Below are 14,102 nucleotides of genomic sequence, written 5' to 3' on the forward strand. Positions count from 1 at the left end.
CGAACTAGAGCCACTTGCGCGCTACCTCGGGGAAACTTGAGGGTTGGTTTTAGCTGTACGTAGTGTTCATCCGGTGTTGCCCTGAGAACGAGATATGTGCAGCTCCTATCAGGATGTCGGCGCATCGGGCGGTCTTGCTGGTCTTGTTTTACCATTGTCGAAATGTCTTGTAACCGGGATTCCGAGTCTGATCGGGTCTTCCTGGGAGAAGGAATATCCTTCGTTGACCATGAGAGCTTGTGATGGGCTAAGTTGGGACACCCCTACAGGGTTTTGAACTTTTGAAAGCCGTGCCCGCGGTTATGCGCAGATGGGAGTTTGTTAATATCCAGTTGTAGAAAACTTGACACTTAACTTAATTAAAATGCATCAACCGCGTGTGTAGCCGTGATGGTCTCTTTCCGGTGGAGTCCGGGAAGTGAACACGGTTTTGGAGTTATGTTTGAACGTAAGTAGTTTCAGGATCACTTCTTGATCACTTCTAGTTTCACGACCGTTGCATTGCTTCTCTTCTCGCTCTTATATGCGTATGTTAGCCACCATATATGCTAGTGCTTGCTACAGCTCCACCTCCCTACCTTTCCTACCCATAAGCTTAAATAGTCTTGATCTTGCGGGTGTGAGATTGCTGAGTCCTCATGGCTCACAGATACTTCCAAACAGTTGCAGGAGCCGATGATACCAGTGCAGATGACGCAACTGAGCTCAAGTGGGAGCTCGATGAAGATCGTGTTCGTTGTGTTGTTTCGTTTCCAGTTGATCAGTAGTGGAGCCCAGTTGGGGCGATCGGGGATCTAGCATTTGGTGTTGTCTTCTTTTATTTTGGTTTCATAGTCGGACCTTGATTCTATTCTGGATGATGTATGCTTAACTTGTATTTGTGTGAAGTGGCGATTGTAAGCCAACTCTTTATCCCTTTCTTATTCAGTACATGGGATTGTGTGAAGATTACCCCTCTTGCGACAAACCTACCATGCGGCTATGCATCTAAGTCGTGCCCCGACACGTGGGAGATATAGCCGCATTGTGGGTGTTACACCCTCCTTTCCAATAAAGCCCATTAAGGCCCATATACCTCCCGGGGGTTCCGATAACCTCCCGGTGCTCCGGTATTATCCCGATCTCACCCGGAACCATTCCGGTATCCAAATATAGTCGTCCAATATATCAATCTTTACGTCTTGAACATTTCGAGACTCCTCGGCATGTCCGTGATCACATCTAGGACCCGAAACTACCTTCGGTACATCAAAAACCATAAAATCATAATATAACTGTCATCGAACTTTAAGCGTGCGGACCCTACGGGTTTGAGAACTATGTAGACATGACTGAGACACGTCTCCGGTCAATAACCAATAGCGGAACCTGGATGCTCATATTGGCTCCCATATATTCTACGAAGATCTTTATCGGTCAAACCGCATAACAACATATGTTGTTCCCTTTGTCATGGGTATGTTACTTGCCCGAGATTCGATCGTCGGTATCTCAATACCTAGTTCAATCTCGTTACGGCAAGTCTCTTTACTCGTTCTGTAACACATCATCCCGCAACTAACTCATTAGTTGCAATGCTTGCAAGGCTTAAGTGATGTGTATTACCGAGTGGGCCCAGAGATACCTCTCCGACAATCGGAGTGACAAATCCTAATCTCGAAATGCGCCAACCCAACAATTACATTCGAAGACACATGTAGAGCACCTTTATAATCACCCAGTTACATTGTGACGTTTGGTAGCATAATCTCATAGTCATAGGAACATGTATAAGTCATGAAGAAAGCAATAGCAACAAACTAAACGATCAAGTGCTAAGCTAACGGAATGGGTCAAGTCAATCACATCATTCTCCTAATGATGTGATCTCGTTAATCAAATGACAACTCTTTGTCTATGGCTAGGAAACATAACCATCTTTGATCAATGAGCTAGTCAAGTAGAGGCATACTAGTGACACTCTGTTTGTCTATGTATTCACACATGTATCATGTTTCCGGTTAATACAATTCTAGCATAAATAATAAACATTTATCATGATATAAGGAAATAAATAATAACTTTATTATTGCCTCTAGGGCATATTTCCTTCACTGTTGTGGTGTATGATACGTCTCCAACGTATCTATAATTTTTGATTGCTCCATGCTATATTATCTACTGTTTTAGACATTATTGGGCTTTATTATCCACTTTTATATTATTTTTGGGACTAACCTATTAACCGAAGGCCCAGACCAGAATTGTTGTTTTTTGCTTGTTTTAGGGTTTCGAAGAAAAGGAATATCAAACAGAGTCCAAACTGAATGAAACCTTCGGAAACGTGATTTTCTCATCAGATAAGATCCAGGAGACTTGGACCCTCCGTCAAGAAAGCCATGAGGTGGTCACGAGGGTAGGGGGCGCCCCCCCTAGGGCGTGCCCCCTGCCTCGTGGGCCCCTCTAAGCTCCACCGATGTACTTCTTCCTCCTATATATATCCACGTACCCCGAAGCGATCGGGGACAGAGCCAAAAACCTAATTCCACCGCTGCAACTTTCTGTATCCATGAGATCCCATCTTGGGGCCTGTTCCGGAGCTCCACCGGAGGGGGCATCGATCACGGAGGGCTTCTACATCATCATCCAAGCCCCTCCACTGAAGTGTGAGTAGTTTACTTCAGACCTACTGGTCCATAGCTAGTAGCTAGATGGCTTCTTCTCTCTTTTTGGATCTCAATACAATGTTCCCCCCTCTCTCGTGGAGATCTATTTGATGTAATCTTCTTTTTGCGGTGTGTTTGTTGAGACCGATGAATTGTGGGTTTATGATCAAGTCTATCTATGAATAATATTTGAATCTTCTCTGAATTCTTTTATGTATGATTGGTTATCTTTGCAAGTCTCTTCGAATTATCAGTTTGGTTTGGCCTACTAGATTGGTTGTTCTTGCCATGGGAGAAGTGCTTAGCTTTGGGTTCGATCTTGCGATGTCCTTTCCTGGTGACAGAAGGGGTAGCAAGGCACGTATTGTATCGTTGCCATCGAGGATAACAAGATGGGGTTTTTTATCATATTGCATGAAACTATCCCTCTACTTCATGTCATCTTGCTTAAGGTGTTACTCTGTTTTTAACTTAATACTCTAGATGCATGTTGGATAGCGGTCGATGAGTGGAGTAACAGTAGTAGATGCAGAATCGTTTCGGTCTACTTGTCTCGGACGTGATGCCTATATACATGATCATACCTAGATATTCTCATAACTATGCTCAACTCTGTCAATTTCTCAACAGTAATTTGTTCACCCACCATAGAATACTTATGCTCTTGAGAGAAGCCACTAGTGAAACCTATGGCCCCCGGGTCTCTTTGTCATCATATCAATCTCCATCACTTTATTATTGCTTTGCTTTTACTTTTCTTTTACTTTATTTACTTTGCATCTCTATACCAAAAATACAAAAAATATTGTTTATCATCTCTATTAGATCTCACTTCCGTAAGTGACCGTGAAGGGATTGACAACCCCTAAGCACGTTGGTTGCGTTGAGCTATTGTTTTTGTGTAGGTATGAGGGACTCGAGCGTAGCCTCCTACTGGATTGATACCTTGGTTCTCAAAAACTTAGGGAAATACTTACGCTACTTTGCTGCATCATCCCTTCCTCTTCAGGGAAATCCAACGCAGTGCTCAAGAGGTAGCAGTGTAATCCCCTAGTCCAGTGTGGTGGTGGTGGATTGCCTCTTAGGCTGAGGATGAACAGTACAAAGGGGAAGAACAACCTCCTGAGGTTAAGGTATTCTTGTGCTTGGTGGCCAAGGATGTGGTGGCTCTCCCTTAGCTACGGCGGTGGCTATTTCTATTTATAGTGGCCTTGGTCCCCCCCCCCCCAAATATTGAGCGGGAAGGGAGCCAACAACGGCTGATTTGAAAGGGGACAGCTAGTACAAGCTATCCTGACAAAAGCGGTCTTTGCCTGCCAAAGGCTCTGGTGGTGACGCTGTCTTGGGCTCCACGATGACCTCCTTCTTGCCATCCTTTTGGTCTTGGTCTCGTTGCACCAATATGGAAACCTTTGCTTGATGCCTCGGTACTCCGCGCCTGTGCTTGCCCCCTTAGCACCAAAGAGGAAACAAGGACGCTGCACGCTGGCACCCGCCTGGTCTCGATCGTCATGGCTCACGTCACGAGAATCTCGCGAGGTTTGCATGACCTTGAACTCTCCGCCCCTCATGAGCCTACCTGGTGAGGCCGCTCCTGAGGAGGTCTTGCGTCGTCCGCCTCACGAGGCTTGGCCCCTCGCAAGGGTCTTGATTCCTTGTTGATGAAGATGGGCCATACAGGCCTGCTGGCAAAGCCACGCCGTGGGCCGCAAGTAGGCAAGTCTGGGGACCCCCGTTCCAAGAACGCCGATAGTAGCCCCCGGGCCCGACGCACGCTAGGGCTTGACTTCGAGGCGAAGCCAAGGGTCAAGTACGGAGCGCCACGGGCCCCAATAGCATGTGGCCTTGGTCGACGCGTGGTGGTTGATTGGACGTGGGCGTCTCTGCTTCCCCACGCTGCCTCGGCAACTGCCCGACTTGACAAGTCCCTGCGACATGCAAGGAAAATCGTCATTACCTGTGATCGTGGGGGTGCTGGTTGGCCTTCTCCTGGTATAAATGGGAGGGGCGGAGCCCCCCGTCGCCCATCCTTCCTCTGCCTTTTCTGCTTCTTCTCCTTCGTTGCTCCTCTCCTGCAACCAATGGCGCCGTCGAGGAGGTTCACCACCGCGGAGAAGGGGAAGGCCCCTCATGATGGACCCAGCTCTCCGTGCCCAAGCGTGGACGCGGCCGTCCCCGCAAGCACACCGCAACCCCCACCGCGGCTCTGCGCGGCCGTGGTGGTGCCGCCTTGCGGGGCAGGGGTCGCTCCGGTTGTGGCGGTCCCAATGATGAAGGGAGATGTGCCATGGTCGCGCAGCCTCCCCAGCCACGCTTCCACTTGTCGGAGACGCTACCGAAGTTCGTCGTCTGGTCGGAGAACCCGGCCGACAACTGGCTTCAGCTCCCGCGCTTCTTCGCCGACAAGCTGCCGGCCTCAGGTCCAGGCGGGCTTTGGCTACATGCAGACGGCTGCTGTAGCAGGGCTTCCTGGGTCGCAGTCAATGTCTCCACTGCGGGCAATGTAGCTCTGGCCCGCGGTTGGCAGACGTTTTCCCGCGCGCGCGGCCTGGGCACGTGGTGCACCCTTCACTTCAAGTACGATGGCGAAGCGCCCCTCTATGTGAGGGTGTTTGAGGAAGATGGTCGCCACGCCGGATGCCGCCCCGAGGTGAACGACGATGAGGAGGTGATCGGCCTTGGCGACGGCCGCGCGAGGATGAGGGCGAACCCGCCCTTGGTGCCGACCGCGTCTCGTCCGGCTATGGAAGCTCTTCCCCCAACGACAGCTCCAGCAGTGGCGTCTACCACCAGCCGCCATGTCGTCGCACCCGCCTCGAAGATGGTGGCGGGTCGTCTCCTCGCCGCGCCTCCGTGAAGCGCGAGGAGGGGTCCGGCTGAGCTTAGGAGGGCGCTGGGGCCTGCCCCCGTGGACCGCTGTAGGCGCCACTTCTATTTTGTTCTTCTTTTCCTTCCTGCATCAGAAAGAAACCAGAATGGGCCCTGGAGGGGCGTGTATTGAACTATGATCTCAATCGTTATGTTATGTTTGTTGTTCCTATGCTGTGTCGCAACATCGTCGTTTTATGTAGGGATAACTTAGCTCGACTTGTTTTGAGTGGCCTCCGCCTCACGAGGCGCTTGCTTCCTAGTACCCGTCGAGGCCTCCTTGACCTGATATGCGCTTAGGAACTGCAAAAAAATCGTCAAAAGGTTTATCGCTCACCTGGGGCTTGGTCATAGGTGCCGCTGGCTTTGACTCGGCGCTTCGCATCGCGATACCCGTGGGGCACGGATTAGGAGAGGTGCGCCAGCTTGTGGGCTCGAACAAGGGTGCCTCGCGAAAAGATAGAAGGAGGAAGCTCACGAAGGTACCTGTCCAACCCCCTCGTGAGGGACGTGAGGGAGAGTACAGGTAGACCATAGAGGCGAAGGCAGAAACAGAGGCAGAAAGCGATAAAACGGGACCAGCAAGAGACACCAGAAAACAAATTTCAATTAAAAGAGGGGCGAGCCAACTTAGGAAAGCAAATGGAAAGTTGTGTCCGGCACCTAGTCTAGTCTTCGACGTCTTCTCACCAGTGCGGAGCTAAGTGCTTCCACTCAGCATGGGAGGGAGCCCCCGAGGCCCAAGGGCGGCTCTCCTGAGGCTCCGGGGCGTGTACAGCCCCACTCATTATTACGTGAGAGTGTCACGGGCAGTGATTCTTCACCGGCACAGGGCCTTGCTTCACAGGCATTGGGCCTTTCTTCACATGCACTGGGCCTTGCTTCATAGGCACTGGGCCTTTCTTCACAGGCACCGGGCCTTGCTTCACAGGCACTGGGCCTTTCTTCACAGGAACCACGCCTTCTTCACAGGCACTGGGCCTTTTTTCATGGGTAGAACTTCCGGAGGTGTTGGATGTTCCTGTCGTTCTGGACGGGTACCCCGCCCTGCGTCTCCAGGCGCGCGACGCCAGGCCTGGAGACGTGGACGACCTTGAACGGGCCCTCCCACATGGGTGAGAGCTTATGCAGCCCCTCCCTGGAGAGCACCCGCCTCAGGACGAGGTCACCCACCTCAAGAGTCCTGGAGCGGACGCTGCTGCAGTGGTACCGCCGCAGCGCCTGCTGGTATCTTGTCACCCGTAGGGCAGCCTCGTGGCGACGTTCCTCCCCCAGCACGTGGTCCATCCCCCGCGTGGCGTCCTGCTGCGTCTCATCAAATGCCAGGACCCGTGCGGAGCGATGCTTAACCTCGTGAAGGAGGACTGCTTCTGCTCCGTAGACGAGGAAGAACGGGGTTTCGCCCGTTGGGTTGGTGGAGGTGGTACGTATCAACCACAGCACGGACTGGAGCTCGTCGTGCCAGCCCCTGCCGCAGGCTTCGAGCTTCTTCTTGAAGGTCCTGGTCTTGAGGCCCCTCAGGACCTCCGCGTTGGCGCGTTCGGCCTGGCCATTGCTCCTGGGGTATGCTACTAAGGCGTAATAGATCTGCGTTCCAAGGTTAGCACAATATGACTTGAAGAGATTACTAGTGAACTGCGAGCCGTTATCGGTGATGATGCGGTTGGGGACCCCAAAACGGCTCACGAGGCCCTTAATGAACTTGACAGCAGAGCCTGCTAGGATGGCGCAGACTGCTTCAACCTCCGGCCACTTAGTGAACTTGTCGATGGCGACGTAGAGGTATCTATAGCCCCCAGGTGCCCGAGGGAACGGGCCCAGAATATCCAGCCCCCAGACCATGAACGGCCACGAGAGTGGAATGGTATGGAGTCCCTGAGCTGGCTGATGGATCTGCTTGGCATGGAATTGGCAGGCCTCGTAGGACTTCACCAGCTCAGTCGCGTCGTTGAGCGTCGTAGGCCAGTAAAATCCACTTCGGAATGCCTTGCCGGCGAGGGTTCGTGACGACGAGTGGTGCCCATAGTCCCCGCCGTGTATGTCCGCTATCAGCTCTTTCCCCTATTCCCTGGAGATACAATGCAGTGAAACGTCATTTGGTCGCTTCCTGTATAACTCACCGTCCTGGATGCAGTATGTTGTGGCCTGATGGGCCACACGCTCCGCGTCCTCCTCCTTCTATGGCAATGCCCCTTGCATCAGGTATTCCTTGAATTCCTTGGTCCAGCATTCCTCCTGGGGCTCGAGCACCAGGAGTGGGCGCTCTCCTGAGGTCGGGCCACAGGCTGGGGCTCCTGTGGCAGGCGGCTGCAGGAGTTCCTCCCAAAGCTGAGCTGTTCTTGAAAGCGGTGGCATTGCTGATGGCTTGAAGAGACGCTCCTCGAAGACGCCAGGCTCCTGGGGCTATCGCTTGGATGCTCTTATGGCGATGTCGTCAGCTTCCTTGTTGGTGCCATGAGGCACGTGCTGCAACTCCAGGCCCAGAAATTGTTTCTCCATCTTGCGCACCTCCGCGAGGTACGCTTCCATGTGCTCGTCCTTCAGCTCATACACCTTGTTGGAGAAGTTGACGAGGAGCTGTGAGTCGCCCTGATAGTGAGACGCTTCACCCCTAGCGCCACCGCAGCCTTCAGGCCGGCTATGAGGCCTTCGTATTCTGCAATGTTGTTGGAGACCTTCTCGCCCTGCTGGAAGCAGAGCTGGACGGCATAGTAGACCTTGTCCTGAGTGGGCGAGATGAGTACTGCTCTAGCCCCTGGCACGCGAAGGCACCATCGAAATACATGACCCAGCCGTCAGGCGCCTCGCTTCCCGGCGAGTGGGACTGTACTTCGGCCTCTTCAAGCACCGGGGCATCTGTCCATTCTGCCATGAAATCGGCGAGCGCAGCTCCCTTGATGACCCTGGTAGTACTGAACTCCAACTGGAATGCTTGCAACTCGATGTCCCATTCAGCGACTCTTCCGGCAGAGTTGGGGCTCCTGAGCACTCTCTCCAATGGGTAAGCTGAGACGACCTTGATGGGGTGGCCCTGGAAGTAGTGCCGCAGCTTTCGCGAGGCCACTAGGAGTGCGAGTAGGAGCTTCTGAGGCATGGGGTACCGCGCTCTTGCGTCCCATAACACCGTGCTGACGAAGTATATCGGGTGCTCGACGAGGGTAGGCGTGTTGATGAGGCTTGCGTCTTTCGGAAGCTGGGGTGCCTCCTGAGGGGGTAGGGCCCCCAACGCTTGATCGCTCGCTGAAGTCTCCGCGAGTTTAGGGGTGTCGTCCTGCCAGGCCTGATCCTCTGCCGCTGCCCTTGTGGCGCCCTTCTAGTCTCGTGTCGTATCTGCTGGAGGCGTGGCACGGCGAGATGCTCCCTTGGCTTGGTGTTCTTCCCGGACCGCCACTAGAGCCGCGTTGGCTGAGTACGGGGTGGCAGCAAGATAGAGCACTAGGGGCTCGCGAGGTCGTGGCGCCACCATCACTGGAGGGTTGGTCAGGTATCTCTTGAGGTCTCGAAAAGCTTGGTCGGCCTCCGGGGTCCACTCAAACGGGCCCTTATTTTTCACAAGCTTGAAGAAGGGTAGGGCACGCTCTCCCAGCTTGGAGATGAAGCGCCCCAACACAGTCACCCGACCAGCCAACTTCTGCATTTCCTTGAGGGTCTATGGTGGACTCATGTCTACAATGTCCTTGACCTTCTCTGGGTTAGCTTCGATCCCCCTGTAGGACACCAGGAAACCCAGCAGCTTGCCGGAAGGGACGCCAAACACGCATTTCTCCGGGTTGAGCCGTAAGTCCACCTGGCGAAGGCTTTCAAAGGTCTCCTCCAGGTCTTGGATCAAGGTCCCCGCCTCCCGAGACTTCACCACGATGTCGTCGACATAGGCTTCAACATTTCTCCCGAGCTGCCGCCCTAAGGCGATGTGCATGAGCCGCTGGAAGGTTACGCCCGCGTTGTGCAGCCCGAGCGGCATGCAAGTGTAGCAGTACACCCCACACGGGGTCAGGAAGGTCGTCTTCTCCACATCTTCTACCGCCATCTTGATCTGGTGATATCCTGAGAACGCATCCAGGAAGCACAGCAAGTCGCACTCGACGGGGGAGTCGACGATCTGGTCGATGCGTGGAAGCGAGAATAGATCTTGGGGGCAGGCCTTGTTGAGGTTGGTGAAGTTGACGCACATCCACTCCTTCCCACCTTTCTTGGGGACGACGACAGGGTTCGCTAGCCATTCGGGGTACCAAACCTCGCGAATGACACCCGCAATCTCCAACTTGCGCGTTTCTTGGATGATGAAAGCTTGCTTCTCCATGGACTGCCGCCTTGCCTTCTGCTTCACGGGGCGTACGTTGGGGCACACCTTCAGGTGATTCTCTATTACCTCTCTTGGGACCCCTACCAGCTGATCGGGCTCCCAGGCAAACACTCCCTTGTTTGCATGCAAAAACTTCACTAGCGCCTCCTCCTCAGCAGGCTCGAGGTTGGCGCCTATGGTAAAGGTTTCCCCTGAGGACCCCGTCCTCCTCGACCAACACTTTCTTGGTTTATGCCTTGTCCTGAGTGAAGAACTGCTTCTTCTTGGTTGGCACGGCTCCCTTGGACTAGGAGGTATCCGCGTCGGCGGGTCGTGCTGTCGCGGCGGCATTGAGGGCAAGCTTGAGCACCGCGAGGGCCTCCTTGGCGTCCCCCTTGATGGTGAGGACACCCTGGCTCCCCGGCATCTTCATGAGATTGTAAGCAGGATGGGTTGCTGCCATGAACTGGGCCAGAGTTGGGTACCCGAGGATGGCATTGTACGGGAGGCCAATGCGGGCAATGTCGAAGTCGATGAGCTTGGTGCGGTAGTTGTCGCGCATGCTGAAGGTCACGGGGAGGCGGATCTGCCCCAGGGAGCGAGCGGGGCCTCCGCCAACCCCCGAGAAGGGCTTCCTGGGGCGGAGCCACTCGATCGGTACGTGAAGGAGGCTGAAGGCCTCGATGGAGAGCACACTGAGGCCGGCGCCGCCGTCAACGAGCATCTTGGTGATGGATACGTGGCAGATGGTGGGCGCGCACAGCATCGGGAGCGCACCCGAGCTGGCGGTGGGGGCGGGATGATCTTCCGAGTCGAAGGTGAGGTCGGCCTCAGGCGTGACCCAGCCCGGCGGAGCCCCCGGGCGCTTGGAAGCGGCGCCAATCTGGTGAAGGTATGGCTTGACATGCCGATCTGAGGGTGGTGCTTGCGAACCACCGAGAAGAGCTGCGACGATGGGGGCCGCCGGTTCCCCAAAGTGAGTGATGAAGAGGTTGCGCAGCTCCTCCCAGGTGGCAACAGAAGACTCCGGCAAGTGGAGGAGCCAGGCACGCGGCACGCCTACAAGGGCCATTGGGAACCAGTTGTCCATGATCTTGTCATCGCCCCAGCTTCCAGGACGGCCTCCTCATATGCTAGCAGGAAAGCCAACAGGCCCGCCGCGCCGTCGTAGCGCGGCGGCATCTCCGGCCACTGCACCCGCCGCAAGGCGGGGGCAAGGGCTCAGAGCCCCCGAGCGCCTCCGTGGGCACCGGTAGATCCAGCTGGAGGGGCGCCCGCCATGGGGAGCGGGCGTGGGGATGGTGGAGCACGAGTCGACAGAAGGAAGACTCTAGCACACCCCTACCTGGCGCGCCAAATGTCGGATCACGGGTTCCGGCAAAACCCTTAAGGTTCGAACACCGGGGTGCGCGCGAAGATCTCCCCCTACCGATCCACATCCTAACTTGGCTAAGATCTTACGAACTAACTCGACAAACTCGCAACACAAAGACACAAGATTTATACTGGTTCGGCCACCGTTGTAGTGTAATACCCTACTCCAGTGTGGTGGTGGTGGATTGCCTCTTGGGCTGAGGATGAACAGTACAAAGGGGAAGAACAGCCTCCTGAGGTTAAGGTGTTCTTGTGCTTGGTGGCCAAGGATGTGGTGGCTCTCCCTTAGCTATGGTGGTGGCTAGTTCTATTTATAGTGGCCTTGGTCCTATCCCCAAATATTGAGCGGGAAGGGAGCCAACAACGGCCAATTTGAAAGGGGACAACTAGTACAAGCTATCCTAACAAAAGCAGTCTTCGCCTGCCAAAGGCTCTGGTGGTGACGCCATCTTGGGATCCATGGTGACCTCCATCTTGCCATCCTTCTGGTCTTGGTCTCGTTGCACCAATATGGAAACCTTTTCTTGATGTCTCGGTACTCCGTGCCTGCGCTTGCCCCCTTAGCACCAAAGAGGAAACAAGGACGCTGCGCGCGCTGGCGCCCGCCTGGTCTCGATCGTCATGGCTCACGTCACGAGAATCTCGCAAGGTTTGCCTGACCTTGAACTCTCCGCCCCTCATGAGCCTTCCTGGTGAGGCCGCTCCTGAGGAGGTCTTGCGTCGTTCGCCTCGCGAGGTTTGGCCCCTCATGAGGGTCTTGATTCCTTGTTGATGAAGATGGACCGTACAGGCCTGCTGGCAAAGCCACGCCGTGGGCCGCAGGCAGGCAAGTCTGGGGACCCCCATTCCCATAACGCCAACATAATTATCTTCACCATTGAAAACTACTCCATCTCACGTGATGATCGGACATGGTTTAGTTGATTTGGATCACGTGATCATTTAGATAACTAGAGGGATGTCTATCTAAGTGGGAGTTCTTAAGTAATATGATTAATTGAACTTTAATTTATCATGAACTTAGTCCTGATAGTATTTGCATAACTGTTGTAGATCAATAGCTCACGATGTAGCTCCCCGATTTTTTTATATGTTCCTAGAGAAAAACTATGTTGAAAGATGATAGTAGCAATGATGCGGACTAGGTCCGTGATCTGAGGATTATCCTCATTGCTGCATAAAAGAATTATGTCCTTGATGCACCGCTAGGTGACAGACCTATTACAGGAGCATATGCAGACGTTATGAACGTTTGACAAGCTCGGTATGATGACTACTTGATAGTTTAGTGCACCATGCTTTACGGCTTAGAACCGGGACTTAAAATGCTTTGAATGCCCCGGAGCATATAAGATGTTCCAAGAGTTGAAATTGGTATCTCATACTCATGCCCGTGTCAAGAGGTGAGACCTCTGACAGTACTTTGCCTACAAGATGGAGGAGAATAGCTCAACGAGTGAGCATGTGCTCAGAATGTCTGAGTACTACAATCACTTGAATCAAGTGGGAGTTAATCTTCCCGATAAAATAGTGATTGACAGAGTTCTCTAGTCACTATCACCAAGTTACTAGAACTTTGTGATGAATTATAATATGCAAGGGATAATGGAAACGATTCCCAAAGCTCTTCACGATGCTGAAATCGGCGAAGGTAGAAATCAAGAAAAAGCATCAAGTGTTGATGGTTGACAAGACCACTAGTTTCAAGTAAAAGGGCAAGGGAAAGAAAGGGAACTTCAATAAGAATGGCAAGCAAGTTGCCACTCCCATGAAGAAGCCCAAAGCTAGACCCAATCCTGAAATTCAGTGCTTCTACTGCAAAGGAAATGGTCATTGGAAGTGGAACTGCCCTAGATACTTGGCAGATAAGAAGGATGGCAAAGTGAACAAAGGTATATTTGACATACATGTTATTGATGTGTACTTTACTAGTGTTTATAGCAAACCCCTCGGTATTTGATACTAGTTCAGTTGCTAAGAGTAGTAACTCGAAACGGGAGTTGCAAAATAAACAAAGACTAGTTGAGGACGAGGTAATGATGTGTGTTGGAAATGATTCCAAGGTTGATAAGATCACCATCGCACACTCCCTTTACCTTCGGGATTAGTGTTGAACCTAAAATAAATGTTATTTGGTGTTTGTGTTGAGCATAATATGATTGGATCATGTTTATTGCAATACGGTTATTCATTTAAGTCAAAGAATAATTGTTATTCTGTTTACATGAATAAAACATTCTGTGGTCATACACCCAAGGTTAATGGTTTATTGAATCTCGGTCGTAGTCATACACATATTCATAATATTGAAGCCAAAAGATGCAAAGTTAATAATGATAGTGCAACCTATTTGTGGCACTGCCATTTAGGTCATATTGGTGTAAAGCGCATGAAGAAACTCCATGTTGATGGACTTTTGGAATCACTTGATTATGAATCACTTGATGCTTGCGAACCATGCCTCATGGGCAAGATGACTAAGACTCCGTTCTCCGGAACAATGGAGCGAGCAACTGACTTACTGGAAATAATACATACTGATGTATGCGACCCGATAAGTGTTGAGGCTCGCGGAGAGTATTGTTATTTTCTGACCTTCACCGATGATTTGAGCAGATATGGTATATCTACTTAATGAAACATAAGTTTGAAACATTTGAAAAGTTCAAAGAATTTCATAGTTAAGTTGAAAATCATCGTAACAAGAAAATAAAGTTTCTACGATCTGATCACGGAGGCGAATATTTTAGTTACGAGTTTGGTCTTCATTTGAAACAATGTGGAATAGTTTCGCAACTCACGCCACCTGGAACACCATAGCATAATGGTGTGTCCGAACGCTGTAATCGTACTTTATTGGATATGGTGCGATCTATGATGTCTCTTACCGATTTACCACTATGTTTTTGGGGTTATGCATTAGAGACAGCTGC

The sequence above is a fragment of the Triticum dicoccoides genome, chromosome 7A (genome assembly GCF_002162155.2).
Source record: "Triticum dicoccoides isolate Atlit2015 ecotype Zavitan chromosome 7A, WEW_v2.0, whole genome shotgun sequence".
Lineage (NCBI taxonomy): Eukaryota > Viridiplantae > Streptophyta > Magnoliopsida > Poales > Poaceae > Triticum > Triticum dicoccoides.